The sequence below is a fragment of the Ctenocephalides felis genome, unplaced genomic scaffold (genome assembly GCF_003426905.1).
Source record: "Ctenocephalides felis isolate EL2017-DRISC unplaced genomic scaffold, ASM342690v1 CF-g0.4_SCAFFOLD_01886, whole genome shotgun sequence".
In the NCBI taxonomy this organism is placed as follows: domain Eukaryota; kingdom Metazoa; phylum Arthropoda; class Insecta; order Siphonaptera; family Pulicidae; genus Ctenocephalides; species Ctenocephalides felis.
The window spans coordinates 27817354-27844184 of NW_020538040.1; the positions used below are offsets into that span (position 1 = coordinate 27817354).

Below are 26831 nucleotides of genomic sequence, written 5' to 3' on the forward strand. Positions count from 1 at the left end.
GTGCGGATACAATATTTCGTCGACGATTTCGACATAAACATGCGATTTCTAAAAGGTAGTTATATATGCAATACCCGTATTGTTTTCCTGATGTAAACAATAAAATATCATTCGATTTATTATAATAAGATAATAATCAATAACTAAACTTTGACAAACTGATCAAAATTTCAGTAACTACCAAATTTTCAGTGTAACTGCCAAATCAAAACTAGCTCCCCACTTATAGAATCCGTCATATATGGAGAATATCTATATGAATATCATATGTGGCTTTAATTCGAATTTGTCTATAAAGCTGGGCGTACGGCGAACTATACATTGTACAGTGTGATATTGTAGTTCACAGTGATAAACGGATTTTATGTGTTTTATTTGAGATACGACGAAACTTTAATAAATTTTCTCAGTTTAACTCCGGTATTCGAGAACAAGATGAACAAAATTATAATTACTTTCTGTGATGTAATATGCAGTATATCATACTTTTGGCATTAATTGTGTCTGCATGTGATATTTCAGTAGTTAAAAGCAGAATTATATTTGCACCAACAAGATAAAGGACTTCGGTCAGAACTAAAGTTTCAAGAAAACTTTTTCATATCGTAAACTTTCAATTCCCTTATAAATAACTATTTTACTCGTCTACATCGTACCCTGTGCTCCGCATAATTTATTGACGCATTATATTCAGTTTATGTTGTAAAAATAGCAAATGACATACTTAAATTTCTAATACACAAAAGTAGTGGATTATTAAAACGCGGTCGAGTCATTTTTGAGGTAAATTTTTTATGAGATGTTCTAGAAAAGCATGAACACATTCACCTCGTCCACATACATTTATTGCTCGACGTTGTGAAAACCTGACAATAAATAGCTTTTAAAGTAAGTAATTATGGGGAATATAATTTACTATAATTGGCAAAATATTTAAGATAATAAAAAATGCAATAACTAAATGGATTGCAAGAAATTCATATTCTCATCATTTATTACCATGCTGAAAAGATTAACTATGTTGTGCATAAAATAGGTACCTACTATCTTATGAAAATACTTTTATCCCTGAAGTTTGAAATTATGTTTATATAGCTTTTTAATAAGTTTTAAAATATATGTTTTCTGCTTATTTATATACGTGTGACTAATCTAGCTATAAAAAATGTAGTTAAGATGTACTAAAAATATGTTAAAAAATATGTAATTTACTTCACCAAAATCAGAGCAGCTGAATTTCATTTCAATTTTTAAACTTAATGGATTTTATTTGATAATATTAGATATTTCCAAAAAAGACTCAACGCACGCCACATTATATAATAAGAATGCGCAATAAAAATGTATTTTTAGACTCAAGGGACTCTGTTGTGATCACCTCCTACTTGTCATGGTCGTCATTTTTCCGAACTAATAAGATGATACATCTAAAATCCAATAATAGTATTTACACTTTCGTCTGAAAAAATCTAAATTGCGCATGCCAATAACTTGTCGAATATATTCGTTCGTAATAGAATTTTATAAAATGAATAAATCATTTATAAGCAAGGTAGAGCGCGGCTTAAAGTTCTGCGGGCAAAAAGTTGCACTTCCAATATCTCAAAAACAAGTAAAGTTAGGATTTTTTTAACAACAATATTTGAAAGTAGAGGGACAAACATGTGCAATCAGCCATCGCCTTAAATCAAGCAACGTCCCTATCTAAAGATAAAATGTTTAAAAATGTATAACAAAACTACTTTATTTCGTTGTTAGATTTTTTGGTTGTGAGCTCACTGTTGTTTTGTTTATTACATTTAATTCGCGACTATGAAAAAAATAACATTCAGCTGAACGTTCTACCATTTTCTATTTACTGATTTCATCATTTTTTTAGAAAAAAGTATATTAAATTAAAGTAATTCCAGTAATATTAATCCGAGCTTCATTTCAGTTACTTGTCATTATATCAGATGATTTGACGATTTTCTAATGTCTGTCTGGCCACTGAATCGGTACATGATGGATGGTGTTGATTTTGAATAATGGGCGATGTGTTATCAGCGATTATTAATTTCGAACGGGTCTAATGGTTGATGATATTAGTCTAATTCATTTTTCTGTACTTTTGAATGCTAGTAATAAAAATGAAAATTGCAAAAATCACAGAAAATATTGCGTAATTATTGGACCCTATTTCTCAAATTTATTTTCCACAAATGCAATGTGCTTTTATTCTTTCTAACCAAAATAAATTTAGTAAATTTTTGATGAAAGATAATTGATAAATTTTAAAATTTAAATAGATTTTTTTTTATTTGACATAGGTATAATGCTCATGCTCAATTTCAATACAAGCAAAAAAAAAATTGACTTCCCATAGGGTAAGTTACAGCAGTTGTCCAAATATCCAAAATATTTTTTGTTGCGTATCTTTACGTTTCAAAGGTTTCTGAACATTTTAGCATACCTTTGTGTGTGTAGTATGCATGTATGTTTATATACAAATTTCTTTCCACGATTTCGAGAACGCGGATAAACCGATTTAAATGATTTAAAAAACATTCGATTCTAATTGATGGGAAGACGTGCGCATTAGTTTTTGGCCATGTAGGTCTAGCCGTTTCGAAGATACGGGGCAAAAATTGCCAAAATTGTGATTAAGTTTTTGAGAGAACGGAGCTTTCGATTTGAATGATTTAAAGAACATTTTATTTGTATTGACAAAATAAAGAATTGAGCACATTTGAGGTCTGGCGGTTTCGGAGATCCAATAAAAAAAAGTAAAAGATATTTGCCGGTCAAAAATGATCATCAGACACATGCGCATCAACTTATAAGATATTTTATAGAAATATAAAGAACAAGTACAAATTTTGTCTACATTTTTATGAGCTTACGCGCTCTGATATTTCGACACTAAAGCGACTTTGGAAAAAAAAGAATTGAAAATATTGGAAAAATTTCAAAATATAAAAAAAAATCTTCAAAAATCAAATATTTATTTCAGTTTTCAAAAAATTGTAAAACTTCCAGCAATTTGTTTAAGGCACGATGTCAAGCACCACTACTTCTAAACAGCAATCATAACTTACAAGTCCTATAAAGCTGCTGTGCGTACAAATTTACAAAAATTACATTTTATCTATTGAGCTATATAATCAGATCAAAATATTACTCATAAGCAAAATTGTGTCTTTTTTATCGAATTTAAAAAAATATTCTGAGCTTGTAAAGATGTTACATATCAGCGACTCGCCTTGCGAGCACGTACTGAAGTTATGAACTGCCTACAGTTCTTGTTCTGTTTTTAAACTACAGTTCTTATTTGTTTCCGTTTCTTCTAAAAATAGCGCCGTCGGAATGGTGCTCAATGGATCAATCGAAGCCGACGTTTCGCGAATGTTACCTACTATATATATTGCAGATTTGTATACACTCGTATAAGAGTCTGTGCACACTGCGTGGCGGAGGTTATAGATTTTTTGTACTAAACAAGCCTTAGCCCTTTCTGCTGTAATTCATTGATAAACAAGTAGGTACAATGAGTGAAAAGTGTTTCATGGGCCTCCAATGATATATGGAAAAACATATCCATTGACACAATTATTTTTTATATAAGAGTGTTTCGAGATACGAGCCGCCAAAGGATTCTTTGCTTCGACATACGAGTAAAGTTCGCGATGCGAGCTTTGAGCGAATAAGAATTTTCTAGAACTATGTTAATAGCAAATTGAAAATATGAAAAATTTGACCTGTTGTAACAATGATTTTTCTACCATATGAATATTTTGACGGTTTTGTTAGATTATTGTAATTTGGTTTACACTTGTTAACAAGAAACGCTATGTGCAGAGATAGAGCGCGTAGCGCATTTTTTGCAACTTTAATTATCTATTTTCCTGATTTTCCTGGTTTTCCTTCCTGACGATATAACTCCAGAACGCACGAATCGATTTCGACGATTTTGCATTCGTTGGAAAGGTTTCGGGCTCCGTGAGGTTTATAGCAAAGAAAATTGAAACAGAAAAGCAAAAAAATATTTTTTCACATACAGCGTCATCTTTGATACTTAGCATGCTACAAACCAATATTTTAAGTTGATGGCGCTTGTAGATACATTGTTTGACAGCTACTCATTGTTCTCTGTTCAGTTAATTTCATGTGACAAACAAAAAAAAGTGGTTTACCAAAGACCTCTTCAATGAAACGGATAATTCGCGGACACGTATAACGCTTCGATTCAGTATTTACTTTGAAATCACTTTCATTTACTTGGAACAGTTCAACTAAATAACACTTGATTTTTGTAATCGAAGTAAATTCATTACTGTTGTGAAAAGAAATATTTTTTTTATTTGCAAATATAAAACAAAAAAAAAGTTCTTCATATTTTAATCACCAAACAAAATGTTACATGAAACGAAACCATCAGGTGGTGAAACGGAGTTCGCCAGGTTTGCTAGTTTTTTATATATAAACCACGTCTCATAGGCCTATAATATTTTATGGGGTTCGGTTTGACTATCAACCTTATAACCATGCGAAGTTTCATCAAAATCCCCGAAGAGTAAACCTAAGAGTTCCCTTGTTAGTCATTTCAATTACCTATATCTTGATATTAATTATGTAGTAACAATTTACCCACGTGAATATATCGAGGATTATTTTAACGTTTGAAATTTTAATTATATAATAGCGATTGTACAGTTATATATGCTGAGTTTATGATCTTTGTTTTTGCATGTTTTTTGCACATTTGCAAAATATTAAACATTTTTATACCAATGGGTCCAAAAAAAAGGACCACGTCTCTTGAATGTTGAGGATGTACGAGGTAAGATAGATTTATATGATTAAATAGAAGGAACTGATAAAGGATATAATTCCAGCTATTAAGGGCTATACAATAATGTATAGCTCAGCAGCTTTCTGAACTTAAAAGGTTGTGGATAAAAATCAACTCGAAGAAGTTGCTAATAGTTCGGGAATAGAAGCTGTTCAACAAAAAACGTCTAACTTATTCCCACAAGATCATGAATAGACAGGAGCAATAATTAAATTAATAGATAGTAAATTTATTTTTAATATTCAAAAAACTCAAAGAAAACCAACCTGCAGTGCTGGAGCGAATTAATAACATTTGTAAGTATTTACAGAGGAAAAATTGCATAGCAATACAAGCGACTCGACATACGAGCTTGGTTACAGAACTTTTCAAACCCGTATATTAGGGTACCACTGCATATACAAACTTGCCTCTTGCCACAGTCAATAATTGGCTATTTTTGTAAAAAAAAATTATTATTACTATAACTATCCATCATATTATAAGTTGTATTTTGTTAACAAATATTATGTAAATAATATTATTATTTTTAAAATAGAATTTATACGAATTTTCCAAAATTGTATTTTTTCACCAAATTTTATTACTATTTCAAATCCATTAGTATTCTCATGTAGTTGAATAAAAGTGCAGAGTGAAATTTCAATGAGTTGCATACAAATAATACATAATTTACATGTATACTCACATGTTTTAAAAAACATTACATCCAAATATATGACACATATAAAATATTAACATTTTTTTGCAAACAAATAGACAACTTGACCGCGCAGTGGGACGCAAAAAATTGCCTATGTGTTTTCAACCTACATATAATGTTTGTAAAATATTGTACTGACTTTGTAAATATGTTACATCTCTGGGCTCAGCGTATTGTTCCAGGTAGATGTATGGCTAGAGGATTGGAGGTTGCTAATTTTATCAAAATCGTATAAAAAAAGTTTCATACTTTGAAGTCCTTGTTGATTGTATAAATCAGTACCTTGATACATATTTCTGAAGAATAACTCTCAATTAAAAAATTTAATCTTATTTAGTATGCATGCGTTAGTTACCCAAATATATGTATGATTTTATATACTTTTATCAGTAACTTATTTAACTGAAATTTTACTTCTACGAACGATAATATTTTATTACAATATCAGAGATTTTCTTTCTCAATTCTATATCATAAATTAAACATATGTATATAGACCATAAAACGTTCTTCGACTGAATACTAATTAACTAATGATCGAATACGAAATTCGCGTCCTCTTTAAATATATGAATATATATATATATATATATATATATATATATATATATAATATAATATATATATATATATATATATATATAATATATATATATATATATATATATATATATATATATATATTTAAAGAGGTATATATACACTATATGTTTAGATATATATACTAGATGGCCCGACGGATGTTGTCCTGTACCCACGTCTACAATTCAAAAACTAACAATTTTTAATATTCCAACCTATACTGATTCATTTATGGTCTTAACATAAGTTTTGAAAATTGCAGTCTTTTAAACAGTATAACAAATTCAGAAAAAATTATATTATTATAGTATCCGCAAGAAAAGTACAATATCAACTTGAATTTTTCCACCCAAAATACTTGTTTCAATAATATTGACTATAATTTTCACAATCTCGTACCATATTTCAATTGGTTTTTAGTAATTATACTATCTTAATTACATTAGTCTTACTAAGTACTTATTATACATTATTAGGGTAGAGCGGGGCTAGTTGAGCATAGGGGCAAGTTGAGCAATCGAAATATCTCGAAAACTATTCACCGTCTGTTTAGGCATTATATGGCGGAAAGATAGAGGTTTGGGAGAAATAAACATCCCGCGATCGCTAGTGGCCGCTGGACAAATGAGTGAGGCTCACGGGCGTTTTGTTTATTTTGAGACCAAAAAGTAAAAAAGTAATTCATCATGAGTTTTCGTCTGGTTTAGTCAAATGTTATTTATTTGTAATCAGGTAAATGTTATTCTTCCATATAATTATAGTACTTTTAATATGCACAGAGATTCTGGGTATAATTCTTATGGTTTTCTAATAAACTCACTTTTATTTTGAAATTCCGAGTTGGGGTTAGTTGAGCATAGTTGCTGAACTTGTTCTGTGACTAAGACAATTACCATTAACTTCCAGAAATTAATTATTATTTTTAAGATTTAAGCTAAGTCTATGAGTAATGATATAAAGAAATAATGATTTTAAACAAAAATACTGAATATAATGGTAAATAATATCTAAGATACAATATTGTTTTGTTGATTCTACTTTTAGTTACTTATTCAAAGAAAATTACTTTAAGTTTTGTTTTCTCTGTCAATAAAGATTATAAATATAGAACTGGTTATTAAAAAACTTATTTTATTTCATCACTAATCGACGTTGAACCTATGATTTCATTATACTTTCTTAATGCTCAACTTGCCTCACCTATGGGGTACATTGAGCATACTTGACTTTTTGCATTTAAACAGCCGTAGCTTTTAAATTTTACTTATTGCCAATAAATAGTATTAACACCTATGTTAAGCGATAAACAACAAATTCATTAAGCCGTGTAGTAATTTATTTAGACTTTTCATCAAGGAGCTACATTCGTTTAAGTAAAAAATTGCTCAACTAGCCCCGCCCTACCCTACTTAAGTTCATATTTTAAGTGAAATAATTTATCAAATCCTTCTCATATGTGCACTCTTCAATCTATGAACAACTAACTAAATATTCCACAAATAAATTTTTGACACAAGGAAACTTCTACATAATTTTATGAATGAGTAAATTTTTTTTGTATTCTGAAATAACTAAGTAAAGTAAAGAAAAATATGACAAACAAATAAAATATGACAAAAATCTGTCAAACTAAATTATACAATTTCATCTACCAAACATATACTGTATCTTATATTATTATAATTTCTTGCATATCTCAGCTGCTTTTCGGCAATAATAATGTAGATATTACATTTTTCCTATTCATAATCATGAATGTATTATACTCAATGGCTAGGCTCATTATTTGACCTCAATTCAAATTTCAAGTGAAATGACATTTCTGACAGATGACCATTCTGTCAAAACGTTTTCAGTTTCAAACAAAGATACGTTGTCTTTTGCAAAAAAAAAAATCAAATATTTCTACAATATTACGAGATTTTTATAATCATTTAAACCTTAAAATTCTCTTAACAAACTTCAAAAAGATTTATCAAAATTCGAATAACCGCGTAGGAGGAGTTTTCATTCATACATGTGTACAGAAGAATTTTATAGAAAAGATGTGTGTGCATGTGTATATGTGTGTAAGAATGAGCGTGCATACGTAGACATATAAAAATTTTAATTACCATACCAAACTGATGTGAATAAATGAATTTAAATATACTTTTATATAAGGTAAAAAATAAGTACTGTGTCACTATACTATTAAATAGAAATGTCATTTTTGCCACCACAATGTTTAAAAAAACAAAACTGTAAAACGCTCGGGTTATAAAAATAGAAGCTTATTTATTAGTGCCCAGCTCTCTGGCTATAGTATGTGGCGTATTTCAGAGAGAAGCGGAAATTGTTTCACCTATATGGCCTGGTCGTCCTTTTACTGCCAGTTGTTCGCAAACGTGTGTGGGTGTTTCGCAAAATGTGCGAACATGAACACTTTCGAAATGTTTTAGCTGGATGTGATCTGCGTAGACAAACTTGCCCAATAAATACTCTTCTGGACTCAAATTTCCATTATTTAGAACTTTCTTCTTTGTATTTTTTAATTTTTCTAGTCATAATGTTTCTTAACAAGACAAGATCATATGAATATATAGGACACGTTTCAAATAGTCTGATTGCAGGAAAATTTCAGAAATCGCCTTGCAAAATTTTTAAACATTATAATTGATACACATCAAAATAGAGCGTCCTCGAGGATTTCCTTGCCAGAGAGCTCAAAATCAGGGCCAAATTAAAAAAAAAATGTTAAAATTTCAAAATCAGGGCCAAATTAAAAGAATGTCCATTAAACATTAAATTTTGTCATTCTTAACATCACTGATATTGGTCAGAGTATTTTGTATTTTTCAAACCTTATTTTCCTTGTTATTAGAATAGGTGTAAAAAATATTGTATACAAAAAGTAGAGTGGTTCCCCGCCTTACGAGCAACTCGTCATACGTGTTTTTCGAGATACGAGCCGCCAAAGGAGTATTAAAGATCGTGCGAGTGAGAGGCGTAATGTAAACATATGGGGGTGCGAATGAAACAGATTTATTAACTTCCCGAAGGAGAAGTTTATGTTTTCATCAAAAAATCCGATTCGCTAATTTTATGTTTTCTCGACGTTTCAAGCCATTCTGAATCGAATGAGACCAAATTTGGAAAAAGTATGTGTGTGTGTGCGTGTATTTTATTACCATTTTTAGTAAGTATTGTCGTATTTGAAGTCGCATACAAACATTTAAAGTCACTTATTTATAGTTAAAAATTTCAATTAACTATTATTAATTGTTCCATTATTCTTGTTTGTCATATACAAGAATTCACACCAATTGAGATTTTTTATGTTATATATGTTTCTTATACCGTTAAAAATATTTACGTTTATAATCATAGTTCCAAACAAATGAGCCATATCTCTTGAACTAAAGCGTGAAATCATTGAAACATCTGACCAAAGTGTGCGAGAATTGGAATTGACAAGGATGTACTTTTAAAGAACTAATATAGTAATAATTTAGTTATTTGTTATTTAGTAATACGCTATATTTTTGATCTTAGCAATAAATGTTTGATTTCTTATTATTATTAAAAAAAATATTATCCTGCATTTCAATGTATTTATATGGAAAAAATTGCTTCGATAATCGTAAAATTCGACATAAGCGTGATTATGAATCGAATTAAGCACGTAAGGCAAAGTACAACTGTATTTTTATTCCACCACTAATTTGAATATAAGTATTCAACTCAATCACTGTGCAAACTTCAATATGATTTGTATAATCATATAAAATTGAATAGCAATTACAAATGTACAAAAGTAGAACTTACTAAATACATCCGTAAATCTTGTGCCATAAATTCTATACGTAGAACTTACACGTGTGAAGTGGGAAATCTCCAAAACATGTAATTATTTTTATTATGCTTCGATTGTTAACCACAGTTCTATCACAGAATAAATTTAGATAAGAGAGAATAATTTACCCATACAAAAAAAAGTAGTTACGAAGTGCTATTTCAAGCATTCAATATTGTTTAAAAAATAAATTTGTAACTACATGAAAAACATATAAAAAACATCCAGATTGCATATGTTGTATTACATTATATAGAACTGTTTAATATAAATTAAATTCATTACAAAAATTATGTTTCTCGAACATGATGCGCATACAGAGTACACACTTAAAATTACTTCTGATAGTTTTTCCAATACATAAATTACTCTCATTCCTCATTTACACTATTACAGAACAAATTGTAATTAAAATTTTAATGATTTAGCTGACTATCGGGAGAAAACTAGCTCATCTTTTTAAATTAATGAGTAATTTCTATAAACTGGATTATTATACTACTTTTGCAAGATTGTAAATTAACATAAAATATTCTGTAAAAAATCTAATTTATAGTTTTATTTATAATTAAATATGTTGCTCATGTACTTAATTGAACATGTTTTTTTTTTGAAATTTTTAATCACGTTTAAAAATCCTACCATGACGAGCATTAGATGAAAATGTATTACATATAGACAAATTATGAATGACAAAAATTAATTATTAACTTTGCTAGCTTTGAACAGACGAAGAAAGTTGATATAAATTATATTCTAAAACAAAAATAATTCGTGATAATATGAATATAAATGTAAGAAAATATGTGCCACAATTTGTAAAAACTAGAACAATCATGACCATCAAATTAGACAAACAAGTTTTTCATCTAAAAACCCATAAAGGACAACAAACAAGCTTAACAGTAAAAAATTATATTAGGGACGAAGATAACTAATTTCTTACTATGTAGACAAACATTACCTTCTATATGGACAGAATTTACTACTTTTATTATAATTATTAAAATTAAAGTAAATATATTTATTGTGATATTTTGTTCCAGACAAGGTGACTAAGTAAGACACAGTATGTTTGAAAATATATTCTAATAAATGAAGAAAAAATGAGTATAGAATCACTGAAGTCAGCTATTATTTAAATTCATTGAATACACAATAAAAATAACAAACTTTTCTTCATTCAAATACAAAGTTTATAAAATAATTATATAACATTAATATATTAACATTGCAGAAATACAACGAAATCAAAACCGTCATCGATCTTCGCCACCTTTTTTAAGAATGACAAGTTTGTATGTGGGAACCAGCTGTAAGAAATCTGCTATTCCAATCGCTTTAATTAATCAACTCTAAATTTGTGATCTACAAAAAGCTATTTATAGCCAACACTAATGCAATATATTCTCGATGTGCTATATACTAGCATTAAGTTTAAATATATTACAGAACATGCTGATATTAATTAACGAAATAAACTCGAGGTAAACTAACTCAAGATTTGTGTTTTCGCTCGCTAATATTATAACCTGCTATAAGCTACATTAACTAACTGATGAAATTTATATATAGAAGAGATCGGCTGAACAAACCAATCGTAAGACCAATATAATTACAAATATATCTAAGATAATTGATCCTCATGTGATTTCTAATTCTACTGAGCCGATAATAAAAAAATTGTCTCCGCACATACATACATACACACACATACATCCATACATACACACACTCATACACCTACATATCGATTTTTTCTAGGGTATGCCAAAATGTTCAGAATGTTTTAAAACGTGAAGTTATACAAAAAAAGAGTGCGCGTAAGGTTCACACGTGATTGAAGTAAAATTTATTTGCTACTGTACAAGTTGGCATTTAAGTAAAAATGAATACATCATATAACAATTTTGAATAATGTTTATTAGTAATATGGTAACACTCGTGATGCACATATTTATTAGTGTCAACCATTATACACATTTATAAAATGATAAATTATAAATTATATATTTGTAATAACATTAAAAATATGTATAATATTTAAAAGCAATAATGTAATTAAAGTCAAACTTCAAATATGTCATGATCGGTTTGTCATTGTAATTAGCATCTAGAAATGAACCTTTATCAGAAAAATGAAGTAATTGCTGGTTAATAAATTCTATATTTGTTCACACAGTGGATTATGTTAAACACCGCCTAAACAAATATTGTTTTCGCAACTTCACTCATCATGTAACTGTGTTTGATGAACTTCATGTAATAAAAATTAACATACATTCATTGATTGCTTGTATTTTTTTTTACTTTTTTGCTGGCAATATAATCTCATTCTGTAAACAGTTGTTATATATGTCTTGCCTAAAAATATTTTCCATTTTATTAACTTCAAAGATTTATAGAAACTATGAATAATATAGAAATAATTTCTAATCCATCTTCTGATTCAGGCATTTTTCATTAAAGAAGATTTGTACTAAGATGTAACTTTAAAATGTTTATTTATCTATGCCGAGCTCCTTGTTGATATCGGTAGGCATACGACGTTGATGCCGGTACGCATACAACGACAGATTTCTATTCACATACAAGACAACTAATCACAACCGACCCGTATAGAAATGATATCATCGAGCGCGAATGACGAATCATTGGCACTCGACTCTTATGTGCCGTAAAGCATTTCCGTTGCATTTGTACGGATTTACATCCTAGACGCGCCTAAAGAAGTTTTACTTCAAAAATTATTTTCGATTTTTTTGAGATTATTGAAACTTACCCAATGAGAAGTTAAAAATAACAATTTTCAGTGTTTTTTTTTCAAACCTTTAATATTTTTTGATATGTGATATTTCTTTTGATTAAATAACTCTTGCGAATAGCATAATAATTGCATCGAATAATCTTATCCTGAAAGGATTCCCAGAAGAATCGATCAAGCTATATAAAGACATGATATTACTGAGAAGGATATGATATTTAGGAAAATCACAGATTACTGCAAATTTTTATTAAACTTATTAAAATTTAGAGTTAAAAACGATATTCATTTAATTAATTTCTAAAATCCATATGAAATATTTATGTATCTAATTATTGTGCCCGACTCTCCCTTATTGATCTCTCCAGCAAAGTTGGAGCTACCATCGTCTTGTGTGTGCATCTCACAACTTGGTTGAGAGTGGGCCTTAATGCAGCTGTAATAAATCTTGTATGATATGATCAATAAGCAAGATTGACATTAAATCAAATTTACAGTTTGCTATTAACGTTAATGATAATATATTGTATGCAAATACTAAAGGAATAATTAGTTATTATGCATTAATATGCATGAAGATGCTAATTTAAGAGACCAACAAAATAGATTTATTTAACACGGTCGGTGCGCAATGAAAATTTTTCTATGCATTCGATGACGCATCATAATAGTTAATATGCACAGAAATGCAGACATCTCTCTGGTTGGTATTTTAAAGAATTAAAAATTCGTTTCATGAAATTGTATCCCTCATTCGCATATAATAACTTGGTCTAGAGCAGAAATTATAATATATATTTTTACTTTTATAAAATAAAAAAGCGCGGACATTCGAGAAACATCGAGCTTTACCAGAAACCTAAAAGTACAATGAAGAAGGTAAGACATATTGAACACAAAAATTTCTGTACTGATATTTTTTTAGATTTGGATATGAAATCTCAAAAAACTATATAGAGAATTTTGCTTGTAGAAATAATGCATATTTCTAATTGCTAAAATAAAGTGTAACTAGTGGTGTATGGCATCGTGCCTTAATGCAAATTCTGGAACTTCCCGTACCGTAGTGAAATATTCGAAGAATATTAAATATTTTCAAATAGATTATTATAAATACAGTACCGTTCATTATTCGTATTTTATAGACATATTATAAGGGCTTATGAATTGCACGACGACGTTTATGTATGTTTACAAAAAAGTAAATTATTTATTTGAAGTTAATAAGTGAGCTTAAGCTAGTATGATATGTTAAATGAAAATCCTAATTATTTTCGATATTTAAAAAAAAATTAGATTTTTTTAGAAATTAAAAAAAAATTAAAAAAAAATCTTTTCCCGAAAGCAATCGTTTTGTCAACACAAGTAAAAACTGTTTTGAATAGTTCAAATCGGATGTTTAGTTCTCTTAAAAACAACATTTTTTTACACATTCAGCTTGGTATCTCCGAAACGGCTGTACCTGCCTTTGCTAAAAACTAAAACGAGTTGAATATTTTTTGGGTAATTCAAATCGGATGCTTCTGCACTCTTTGCTCCGTATCTACAAAACGGCTGAACCTACCTCTTCCAAAAACTAATCAGCGCATCTCCCTATCAATAGGAATCGAATGTTTTTTGAATCATTGAAATCGGTTGATCCGTACGCCCGAAAAGGTGGCCGGAAAATTGTATTCATAAATACATACACACACAGACCCATTTTTTCTGAGGCATGTCAAAATTTTCACTTTCAAAACGTGAAAAATGCAAAAATTTTCAATTTCGATTTTTGACGATTACAATAACTTACCCTACTAATAAAAAAATTTTTTTTACCCATATCCAACATTAATATAACCCGTATTCATAAAAACTCAAATGAATAAATTCTCAAAGTTAAATTGTTTGAGAACAAAATAAAATTTTATGCTAACGCTGCGAGATATTTAGTATTATGTAGTAAAAGATTTTTCTACTTCTTGTTTGTGTTACGTAAGGAACAGCATCAAGAATAAAAAATGTTTTGAAACAAATTTCTTTGTAGTTGTACTATTAATTTACGAGGAACGGTATTTCTGTAATGTGATTAATAAAATAAGAAACAAATTGAATAAAGATAAGAAAATAAGAAAATTGAATAGTTTTCTATCTTAATATTCAACCCAGACTATAAACTTAATAGCTAGTTCCATTACTTCAAATTACAAAATATTTTTTAAACATCGCAGATCCACATGAGAGAAATTTGCCTAGTAGTATAAAGTATAAAGCGTTTAACTATATTATTAAGCTTTAAGTTCCAGAATACTATTCTAAATCTATATCTACTTTTATTCAATATACATTTTATTTGCAAGCATTGAAGTCGGTAGTTGATTCGCAAAAAATATAAATAATTATCTCAGTTACTGACAATGAGATTTACGGAGCGCTTGTTCACTGGTGCTTGAAAATGGATTTTATATCAATGATCCTGATTAAGAGTCTCTCCAGGAAAAAAGAGAGAAAAACTACATCTTCGTAAATGATTTTTTAAAATATACTTATAAAATAAAAACAAGTCGGCAGAAAGAAAACTAGATGGTCACAAAAAATATGGAATAAAATTAATAAAATTTGATAAGTCAACTTTAATCAATGTTAAGTATTCTATTATTTTAATGTAATAATTAGAGATTATTTCTTTAAATAAAGTAGATAAAGTAATTACATAGACAGTTAATAATAAAAACTTGGTTTCACAGCGTTAGCTAATAAATAATGCATACTAAACTATATCACTAAATGGCAGAGAATATAAATAATGAGATGTATTATATACATGAGATTTTTATTTTAATATATGAGTTATACATTACGCATTTATTAACAGCAAACAAAGTCCCTAAAATACTTTTATTAATAGATCAATAAAAGTGGTTTAACAATAAAAAAAATTGATAAATTGATTCGTACACCTATTAACTCATTGCAAGAAATTTATAAGCAAATAATGCTATTTCCATACAAAGTTTGATTGAATTGCGCACTATCTAAAAGTTAATATTAAGAGCTTTTTCTGAGAATTGTTTTTTATTTATTTGGAACCATTTGAGCTCTTGGAAGCAAGGAAATTTGAAAATGTCCATATTATGGACCACCCTAACGTATATATATATATATATATATATATATATATATATATATATATATAATAAATATATATATATATATATATATATACCGTGGTATTTCGCCTTGCAAACTTAATTCGTTCCGTAACCACGCTTGCATGTTGAATTGCTCGTATCTCAAAGCAATTTTTGCCATTTAAATACTCAAATACATAATTTATAAAATATAGAAAATTGCTGAATGAAAAATGACTAAATTATCATTTTACTAGTTTCTGGTTTTAAAAAGTTATACAATATTTTTTCTTCAACTTGTTATAGTAATCCGAGAACCCTGCCATTGTAATCCTGAGAACTTGATATACTGAGTAAATTAATAAAATTAAAATTATAAAAAAATGGGTGTAATTTAATAAGTAATGATTCAAAAAAATCGATCATTTATAATTGATTTAATTTTTTGAATTATACCCATTCGTCCTCCAATGCTTTATTTCTTAGTATACTTTAATTGGTATATTTTTAAAATAAAAAAGAAAATTTAGGAGTAAATTCTAGGATAAAATAGAAATGTTATGGTACGGGTCTACCTTTGTACGAATTCGTCAAAAAGCTATGTATTTGCTGTACGATCAGGTGTTTTACACATAAAACCTAACTTCACGTTTGTGTTATCAATGAGACATCAGAAAGTTGCACTTAGGATAAATATATTATTTGTCATTCTTGACAAGAGCCTGAAATAATATTTATTATTATTGATTACGACTTGCTTATGAATAAATAAATAAATAAATGGTATTGCAAAAATGACAAAAAATATGATTCGTCAATCAACCCTAGTTGAACCTTTTTTCGGGATGCTTTTAATCCACAAACTTTTCAACTTTGTACCACATTGTACGAACAAATGCACAACATTAATATTAATAAATTGAAATTTTCACATTTAAAATAATTTACTTCAAATATTTGTATGATAGTTAAATGCGACTTCACATACAAAAGTCCTTGTTACACCTGATGAACCTATTTCATTCGCACCCGCAAGTTTACGTTATGCCTCTCACTCGCACGTATCTCGAATTTTGCTTGTATGACAAAGAAACGAATAGTTCCTTTGGCAGCTTGTATATCGAATTTTGCTCGTTTGACGAAGCTACAAATCGTTCCTTCAGCGGCTGGTATCTCGAATTTTGCTCGTTTGACGAAGCAAACAAGCTGCTTTTTTGGCGACTCCGTATCTCGAAAATATCTTATGACGATTCGGTCATAAGGCGGGGTCCCCCGGGGTGTATATATTGTCCTTGTAAGACTAATAGGAATTATCAAAATTGGAATGTGAGCTTATTGAAAATTAAAGAAACCTAAATTTTTTTTTAATATTTGATTTACCAAAACCTAAAAAAGTATTACTGGCATCGAAATTGTTCGGACGTCTTTTCGTTTTATTATATTGGCCATGAAGGTGACAAAACTTCAGGGCATTAAGCTTTACACGGAATGGTTGCTACCACTGGTAGAGAGGGTAGCGGAGTGTTTGAATTGAACTAGTTCTTCACTTCTAAAAGAAAAGTCCGCTTAACAACATATAAATAACCAATAAAAATAAATATATCTTCTTTCATTATAACTTAGTAATACAGTCCACAGCTACAAGAGTTAAATTATAACTCAACAACCTGAATTATCGAAGGAGAGTTTTAATAAATTCTATAACTACGTAACAAAAGTACAGAAATATAAAAATATTTTTAGTCTAAACATAAAGCATCATAAATAAACAGATTCATTACTATATGTATAATTAAAAGAATTACTCCAACAATAATTGAATTATTCGATTTCCACACAAATAATCAATCTCCTCCTCTCAGACAGTCCTAAATATATTTCATCTGCACCTATCGTCCCATCATTTATCCACGAAAATCTTACTTACACCCTAAACGATATTGCGCATTATATTTAATCCGGGCGGCAGGAAAGAGACGCCCGGGAAATTCATCGCGATGGAACGAAACGACAAAAGTATATTTCCGCGGAAAATGCCAAGAAAAGCGAATGGAGCGACAAAGCCGCACCAAAGCTACAGCATTTGTTCATAGAACAAAAATGTCGAGCTCAAAAGCTGTCTCGGGACAAATAATGAACGTTTATATTATTCCTGTATTTATTATGAATTTATTTTTAATAGACTTTGTTAAAGGTATACTGCATAATTTTGCAATTTTATTCTACATAAAAAGTGACTGGAGTTATTTATAACTAATTCCTAAAAAGTGGCGAAGAACCTTCTTCCCGTAGGCTAAGTTATTGTAATCGTTCAAAAATCGAAATTGAAAATTTTTGCTTTTCTCGACGTTTTGAAGGTTTCTGAACATTTTGGCATACCTCAGAAAAAATTGATGTGTGTGTGTATGTATGTATGGATACAATTTTTCTGATTTCGGACGCAAGGATCCCGATTTGAATGGTTCAAAAACCATTCGATTCCTATTGATAGGGAGATGTGCTGATTAGTTTTTGGCAAAGGCAGGTCTAGCAGTTACGAAGATAAAGAACGAAATCGAGTTTTTGAGAGAACGGAGCATCCGATTTAAATGACTTAAAAAACATTCAATTAGTAATGATTGGGAGAAGTGGTTATTAGTTTTTGCAAAAACATGCCCAGCCATTTCAAAGATACAGAGCTAAATGTGCCAGAAATGGCAGTTTTTGATGTAACAAAGCGTCCGATTTAAATGATTCAAAGAACTTTCTGCTTGTTTTAATAAAATAATTGGTTTTGAAAAAAAAATTTGTTTCAAAATTTTTTTTTTCAAATTTTTTTTTCAGAAAAAAAATTTCTTTTTGCCGAAAATAATTCAGATTTTAATTTTAATTATGACTAAAGTTCTAATATACTTTTAACAAATAATTTCAACTTTGCAATTCAGTTTATATAATTCTTATAAATATTAAACAATGTTACAAAATTCATAAAAATCTATTTGAAAACATTTAATATTCCTCGAACATTTCGTTACGGTACGGGAAGTTCCAGCAATTTGCCTTAAGGCACGATGTCATACACCACTAGTTAATAGTCTTTATTAAAAATACTATGTGTAATTTTTATTCAGAGATAATAGTGATCCACTATGGCATTTCTCAAAATAAATCATATTTCGGTATTTTTACAATATATGTATTATTAGTATCCTACAGATCTATGTGGTTAAATAACTTCTTTAAATAAATTGATTCTGAATATTTTATAATAAAATATTTTATAAAATACCCTATGTAACCTAATAGATTCATCCTTCTATTTTTATCCGAACAGATGACCTTTGTCTGAGCATAATAAAATAGAATCTTATTGTAAATTGCTCTTAAAATAAATTTCAAATAATTGGTAATTCTGGATGTGATAAATCTAGCTTTCTCCTTCAATAATTTTTTTTTATTAATCAATATATAAGTATATTTAAAATAATTATTAGTAATACTAATAGTTCGTTATTCGCAAATTTAAAACCATATTGATTTTGTATAACATTGAGATCAAAAATGCACTTTTTGTACCTATAACTACATAATAATAATAATAAATGGTTGTCTACCCGAAGGCAGGTCCATGGAGCGAGAGCACTACAAAACTACATATATTTATGGATTGCCTACATTATCAGAGATTTAAAATTAACATATGAAAAGCTCAAAGATAAGCTCTGATTGAGGAAAACTTTCTGGAAAAGTGAGCTTTGAGCACAAAACTACATAATATTCACGAATTATTTCTATTATCAGAGATTTAAAATTAACATATGAGAAGCTCAAACAAAAGCTTTGATTGAGGTAATTTACTAAAAGTGAGCTTTAAAGAAACACATCTACTATTAGGTTCGTGATATTTTAAAATATCCCATAAAAATTTGAAGTAAAAAAATATTTTACCTAATAAAAATATTAAAAATGAACAGAACATTTAAGTCTAGTATGCACTAAAATTCATGTAAGATACACTTCATTTACTCCGTATTATAATAAACTTAAGCCAGATTCTAATTTGAGTTCCAGTTACAACAGAAAATTACAGATATCCAATATAATATTTTTAGTGAAGTAATTATAAATAATTTTATTCAATATAATTTTCTTCGTTATTTTTAAAGGTATTATGACATTCTCCTCAATGTTCGTTTAAACATATGCGCTTTAATATAAATAGATACTCGATATTTGCAATTCGATACATGATATGTAATGAATGAAATGTATCAATACAGATGTACTAAAAGAATTAAATTTCAATATATTCTCCGCCCATTTCTATAATGAATTTCTATCTCCCAAAACGTATTCATCATATATATATATATATATATATATATATATATATATATATATATATATATATATATATATATATATATACATATACATACATATGTATATTTTATGTATATACTACATATATCCCACTTCTGTTCACACGTCGCAAAATTTGCCTAATTTGCATTGATGAAACATTGTATGACGCAAACGGGCTGAAATTTTTTTTGTTACAAGCATCTGTATTTGCAAAATTAGAGATGAGTGATAGTTAATTTTTTACTTTTAAAAATTTCCAACATTAATTCGAGTTTTTTTTATTTTGATAAAAATAGAGGTAATTAGGCCCGTTAGCGTAACAATACATATTTATAAAGCAACTTAAATATGTTTGTGATGCATTAAAGTATCAACAATTTAAATAGTAAGGTGAGAATCCCCTTTAAATTCACCAATAGTACTAAAGAATTTTAACTGTAACTCAATAAATACACTGATATTCATGATAAATCGATAAAACTTTTAAATTACATTGTGTACGAATTATTAATTCAAAATTATAAAAATGTTGCATATCTTAACGTTTCAAAGCACATTGGTACACTTTAGAAAAAAATGGAAGTATGTATGTAGGTATGAATTTTCGTCCATGATTTCGGCCGCAAGGATCAACCGATTTGAATGATTCAAAAAACATTCGATTCGTATAGATGGGGAAACTTGCTGGTAAGTTTCTGTCAAAAAAAGTTCCACCCGTTTGGGAGATACAGAGCAAAAAGTGCCGAAAATTTAAGTTTTTGAGAAAACGGAGCATCCGATTCGAATGATTCAATAAACATTGTGGTTGTGTTATGAGTGTAAAGAAAGGATTAGTTTTCGGTGAAAGTCATTATTTCTATCATGCCAAAATTTCGAAATAAAAAAATAAATAAAATTCACTATAAATAGCTGAAGCTCACTTAAAATAAATAATTTTAACTTAACTATAAATAATTCGACTTAAAATAAATAATTTTGCAATTAAATTAAGTAAATACTACTGATAAAAGTTACGGTATTTATAATAGAATATTTGAAAACATTTAAAATTCTTCGAAAAATACAAAATATAGCATGACCTCGAATGTTAAATCCGTTACGTGAAGTTCCAGCAATTTACCTTCAGACACGATGCCATACCGCATTAGTTATATTTTCAATTGTACGTTCTTTGTATCATATTTAATTTAGTGTTAAAAACCTATTACATATGTAAGTCTTTCTAAAGATATTAATAAAAATATATTTCTAGAGATAATAAAATATAATATTTTTACAAGGGCAGTGATAACTATATTGACAACAAATCAACTGCAGAGAAATGTGAATGATAAAGTTATATGTAACTATTATAACAGATATAATCGATAACAGCTGACTATTCAAAAAACAACGAAATAGAAACAGATGGTTCAACAATCTATACAGAAAATATACTGTTTTCAAATTGAGAAGAAAAAACTCTAAAATATATACAATAATTGTACAATGAAGATACAAAATAATTAAATGTATAATGTACAATAAATCTACAATATAATATGATGTAAATGAACAAATTCACTAAGGAACACTTCCATAAATGAGATATAAATATAACATATCTATTGTATGCACCGTTTTTTTTTCTATCACAATAAAATAAAAACTTTAGATTTTAACATTTGTTTGAACTATATAAGCGAACTCTAAACATTTAAAACAAATATTGTACGAAAAATATTGTACTTTTTATTAAAATATTTATAGAATATCCGATAATGATATGAATGATCATTTTTGACCACCAAATCGCTTTTTTTGTAACTTTTTATTCTGGATCTCCGAAATTGCTTGGCCTGCCGTCCCAAAAATTTAATCAATTCTTCATTTCATCAATATAAGTGCAACGTTTTTTAAATCATTTAACCCTTTCCACTCGTAAATTACAGAATTAATAGGTATTTTGCCGCAGAAGCGGCGGCATCCGAGTGGAAAGGGTTAAATCAAACTCTCCGTTCTCTCGAAAACTGAATTGCAATTTTTCGCCTGACCTGTCTTTGCCAAAAACTACAGCACATCTTTCTATCAATAGGAATCGAATGTTTTTTGAATCATCAAATCGGTTGATTCGTGCTCTAGATTTTAGAGTACTCCCAGAGTAATCCCAAAAAAATCGATTTTTTTTTACATATCTATACGTTTCAAAGGTTTCTGGACATTTTGGCATACCTTAGGAAAAATTGATGTATGTGTGTGTGTATTTGTTTAGTATGTATGTATGTATCCGCACATAAATACATACATACATACTAAACAAATACACACACACATACATCAATTTTTCCTAAGGTACGCCAAAATGTTCAGAAACCTTTGAAACGTATAAATATGTAAAAAAAAATATTTTGGATTTTTTTGCAATTACTATAACACTCAGGAAGTTAAGTCTTCTACAATTTATATTGCATAAAAACTCAAGTGATAAAACACTAAATACAGCTACCAACTGCGACCAATTTCTATGTATGTACTTTTTCTATAATTTCAGTAACATCCGCCTAATAACATCTTTTATTTCTGTTCATAATTCTGTAACTTTTTTGTATAAATTTACCTTTTCTTATATTACAATTTTACTTATTTTACTTATTAATTTTATTATTATTATTATTTGCTTTTATTTTATATTAAATCAACATATTACGGATATCATTTTAGTGAAAATTCTATCCTTTATTTTGTGCGCTCTTATTAAAAAATAGACCATATAGCAAAAAAAAGGCTAAAAATACTACTAAAATAACTTAAAATTATTTTCAAAATATAATACTGTTTATCACTGCTATATGTAATTTATTCAACTTTTCGATGCAAACTGAGTCATTATTTATAAAATAGCCTGTGCCTCACAGAGTATGTTTGTCCACTGAGGTGGACAGCCGTCCCCAAAGTGTAAATATATGTATGTTATGTAATTTAAGAAACTATGTATGTACATACATAAGAAAGTTTCAAACTTTTAATAAACATTAATTTCGTTGATATCTATGTAACGTAATTGTTATTTTTTATAAATAATAACATTATTCTTCATACATTCGATTATCCGGATTTTCGATTATCCGAACAATTAGTCTGGTTAATCGAGATTCTACTGCATACGTATAATTTTTTATGAACACTGAATTAAATTTATTTAAAAAAAATGTCAAAACAAAATTAATTCATTAGGGGAGTTTTCGGGACTCGTTTTTGTTGTTTGCCTTTTCGTGTTTGCGAGAGCCTATTTCTACTACCTGTTCGCCAGGGGTTTCGCTTTTCGAATTCTCACTTCCCAGAAGGTATTTGTTTACTTGTCTATTTTCGACGATTTACTTTTGTCGTCGTTAAGCGCCACGCAATTATTTTTTGTGTCCTCGAAATAAATTTAGGTCGAATCATTTAGAATATTTTCGTGTACTTGTTATTAGTAATAGTAGGTATGAGTTATATATGGCTATTTTTTTATTATTGATGCTTTTGCTAGAGCTTTTCAAGTACACACTTATTATTGTACCCTAAATATCTAAATATAGTAATAGATCACTTGGACAAATAAATACATTAAACTTACTGTAATATGTCGGCATAATATGCTCAAAGTACCTTGAAGCCGTTTTTAACTTCCCGTAGGGTAAGTTATTGTAATGGGCCGAAAATCGAAATTGAAAATTTTTACATTTCTCGACGTTTTAAAGGTTTCTGAACATTTTGGCATACTTCAGAAAAAATGGATGTGTGTGTGTATGTATGTATGGATACAATTTTTCGTCCACGTTTTCGGGCGCACGGATCAACCGATTTGAATGGTTTAAAAAACATAAGATTCCTATTGATAAGTAGATGTGCTGATTAGTTTTTGGCAAAGGCAGGTCCAACAGTTACGGAGATAAAGAGCAAAGAGTGCAGAAAATAGAAATCGAGTTTGTGAGAGAACGGATCATCCGATTTGTATGATCCAAAAAACATTCAATTAGTAATGATTGGGAGAAGTGGTTATTAGTTTTTGGCAAAGGCAGGCCCAGCCATTTCGAAGATACGGAGCTAAATGTACAAAAATGGCAGTTTTTGGGAGAACTAAGCGTCCGATTCAATTGATTCAAAGAACTTTCTGCTTGTCTTAAAATAATTGATTTTGGAAAAAAAAAATTTGTTTCACTTTTTTTTTTTAATTTTTTGTATATCGAAAATAATTCAGATTTTATTTTTAATTCTGACTATAGTTCTAATATACTTTAAACAAATAATTTCAACTTCGCAATTCAGTTTATATAATTCTTATAAATATTAGACAATGTTACGATATTCATAATAATCTATCTGAAAACATTCAGTATTCCTCGAACATTTCGTTACGGTACGGGAAGTTCCAGCAATTTGCCTTAAGGCGCGATGCCATGCACCACTAGTTTGATATTGCTTTGCACGCACCGAACAGAGGACCACTGTATTTTGTTGTACAGTAGAAATTCTATTAACCGGACTAATTGTTGTCGATAAGCATTCGGATAATCGAATATATGAAGTAAAATGTTGTGTATTTATTAAAAATTATAAATACAAATATAGATATCAAATAATGCTTATTAAGAAATTAAAACTTCCTTACGTATGTACATACATATTTTCTTAAATAACATTACATACTAACGCAGCATTAATCATACTAAAATTCCACTTGTTCTCAAATTCCAATGTGAAGTTCTTTGATTTGCCGAAAAATTATTATGAAGCGGTAACAATAATAGAACCCTTTATAGAGTAGAGTAGAGCGGAGCTTAAAGGTCGGCGGGTAAAAAGGTCCATTGCCAAAATCTCAAAAACCTGTAAAGTTATGACTTTTTTTTAACAACAATAATTGAAAGTAGATGGAAAAAGATGTATAACCAGCCATACCCTTTGATTTTTGCGACGTTGCTATCGGGAGATAAATGGCAATGTTAGAAAATACATAATAAAAGTATTTTCTTCGGTTATGAGATTTTTTGGTTGTGAGCACTGTTGTTTAGTTTACGATACCTTGATATAATTTTTAAATATACCTTATTCAGCTGTTTTATAAGATGTATTGCTATTTTTAAGTTAGATTCAACAGTTTTTTTTATATAACCTCTATAAAAGCTTACACGTGAGAGGGGTAAAAAGAACCAACTGAACCTTTACCCTGGCAAAAGTGTAAACAATAAAAAGTAGTAAATAATTAAAGAAAAAAAAACAATTTTACAAAAGACAAGTTGAATAATTAGTCAGGTAATAGTTAGGATAATATTTAGTTAGTAAATACCAGATCAAGATTATATACAGTGTTGTGTAGTCTTTGTAAAAAATGTACTCATAAGATTTATATTTTGCATTGGTTGAATAATGTAGCTATTATTTTCTAAAATTTCTTTAAAATTGAAAATAAAGCCTTGGACCAGTATGCCCCGCCTATGGGGTAAATAGGACCAGCTGATAATTTTTTTGAAAAACAGGGAAAAAATACATTTCTACAATAATGATTAAAAGCTGGGAGTTTTACTGAACATAGTCGGATAGCTGTTTGTTTGATATGTGTTATTCGTTGCAAAAAAAAAATAGTTGAGTTTTCACAATATGATTGCTCAAAGTCAAATTCGACCTTGGACGCCGCCTTACACTATAAATAATCTCTATTTTTGCTCAAATATAATTAATATTCTTCAAAAATACGTCTCAGAAAATTATTCATTATTTGCAATAATAGTTATTTATTTTACTAACTAAGAACGCATTTCAGTTAAATATTTGTGTAAAATATAGATACAAATTAAATGCAAAGTTCTTTGATATGCCGAAAAATGAATATGAAGCGGTAAACATAACAGAACCATTATATTTAGAATATCTATTATATTTTTGTTGAAATATACTTTATATTCTTCAAAAAGTGAACTCGGAATATTATTTTGTGTTCGCAAAAATAGTGTTATATTTTACTAACTACTAACGCATTTTAAATGATACAAAATTCTATTTTGTTCAGTAGAAATAGAAAATTTTCACATTTTTGTGAAAAATCAAATCATATAATATAATATATAAAAATCAAATCAAATTATATAATACAAACAAACATGATATAGGAAAAATGTTCAAAAAATACAAGTAAGGCAAAGCGGGGCTTCAAGGACCACCACCGATATCTAAAAACAAGTACATAAAGCTCGGAATTTAACAACAATATTTGAAAGTGCAGGGTAGAATACGTGTAATGTATTTATTTCGCAAAATCTCTTTGTAATTAAAAAAGACGTTTGATCTGTTTGCCTCCTGGCAGTCCCATTTTACCCCGTAAAAAGGAAGAGACAATAAATTTTAGAACAATAGTAAGAAAGCACATTTCTATATATAGGAATTTGTAATTTTACTGAACATAATACGACAGTTGTTTGTTTGATACGTGTTATGTGTTTTTTTGATGTAGTTCATTTGGTTTAGACGGTATAATTATTTAAAGAGTCTAAATTGGACCTTTCTGCCCCACCATAGTGTTCCCTATATTGAACAAGTAGGATGTAAAGAGAAGAAAGAGAAATTTGAAGGTATATAGCAAAAATGGTGGATATTTATTGCGTATAAACCTGGAATATGTGCGTGCGAACGTGTGCATATGCGTACTA

The 26831-nt window shown here is 28.7% G+C and overlaps 1 protein-coding gene across 1 annotated transcript in view; it reads right to left on the reverse strand.

Moving 5' to 3' along the window:
- Positions 1–26831, reverse strand: part of LOC113374819 — a 226363-nt gene that overhangs the window by 199010 nt on the left and 522 nt on the right. The gene's annotated exons all lie outside the window — the stretch shown is intronic.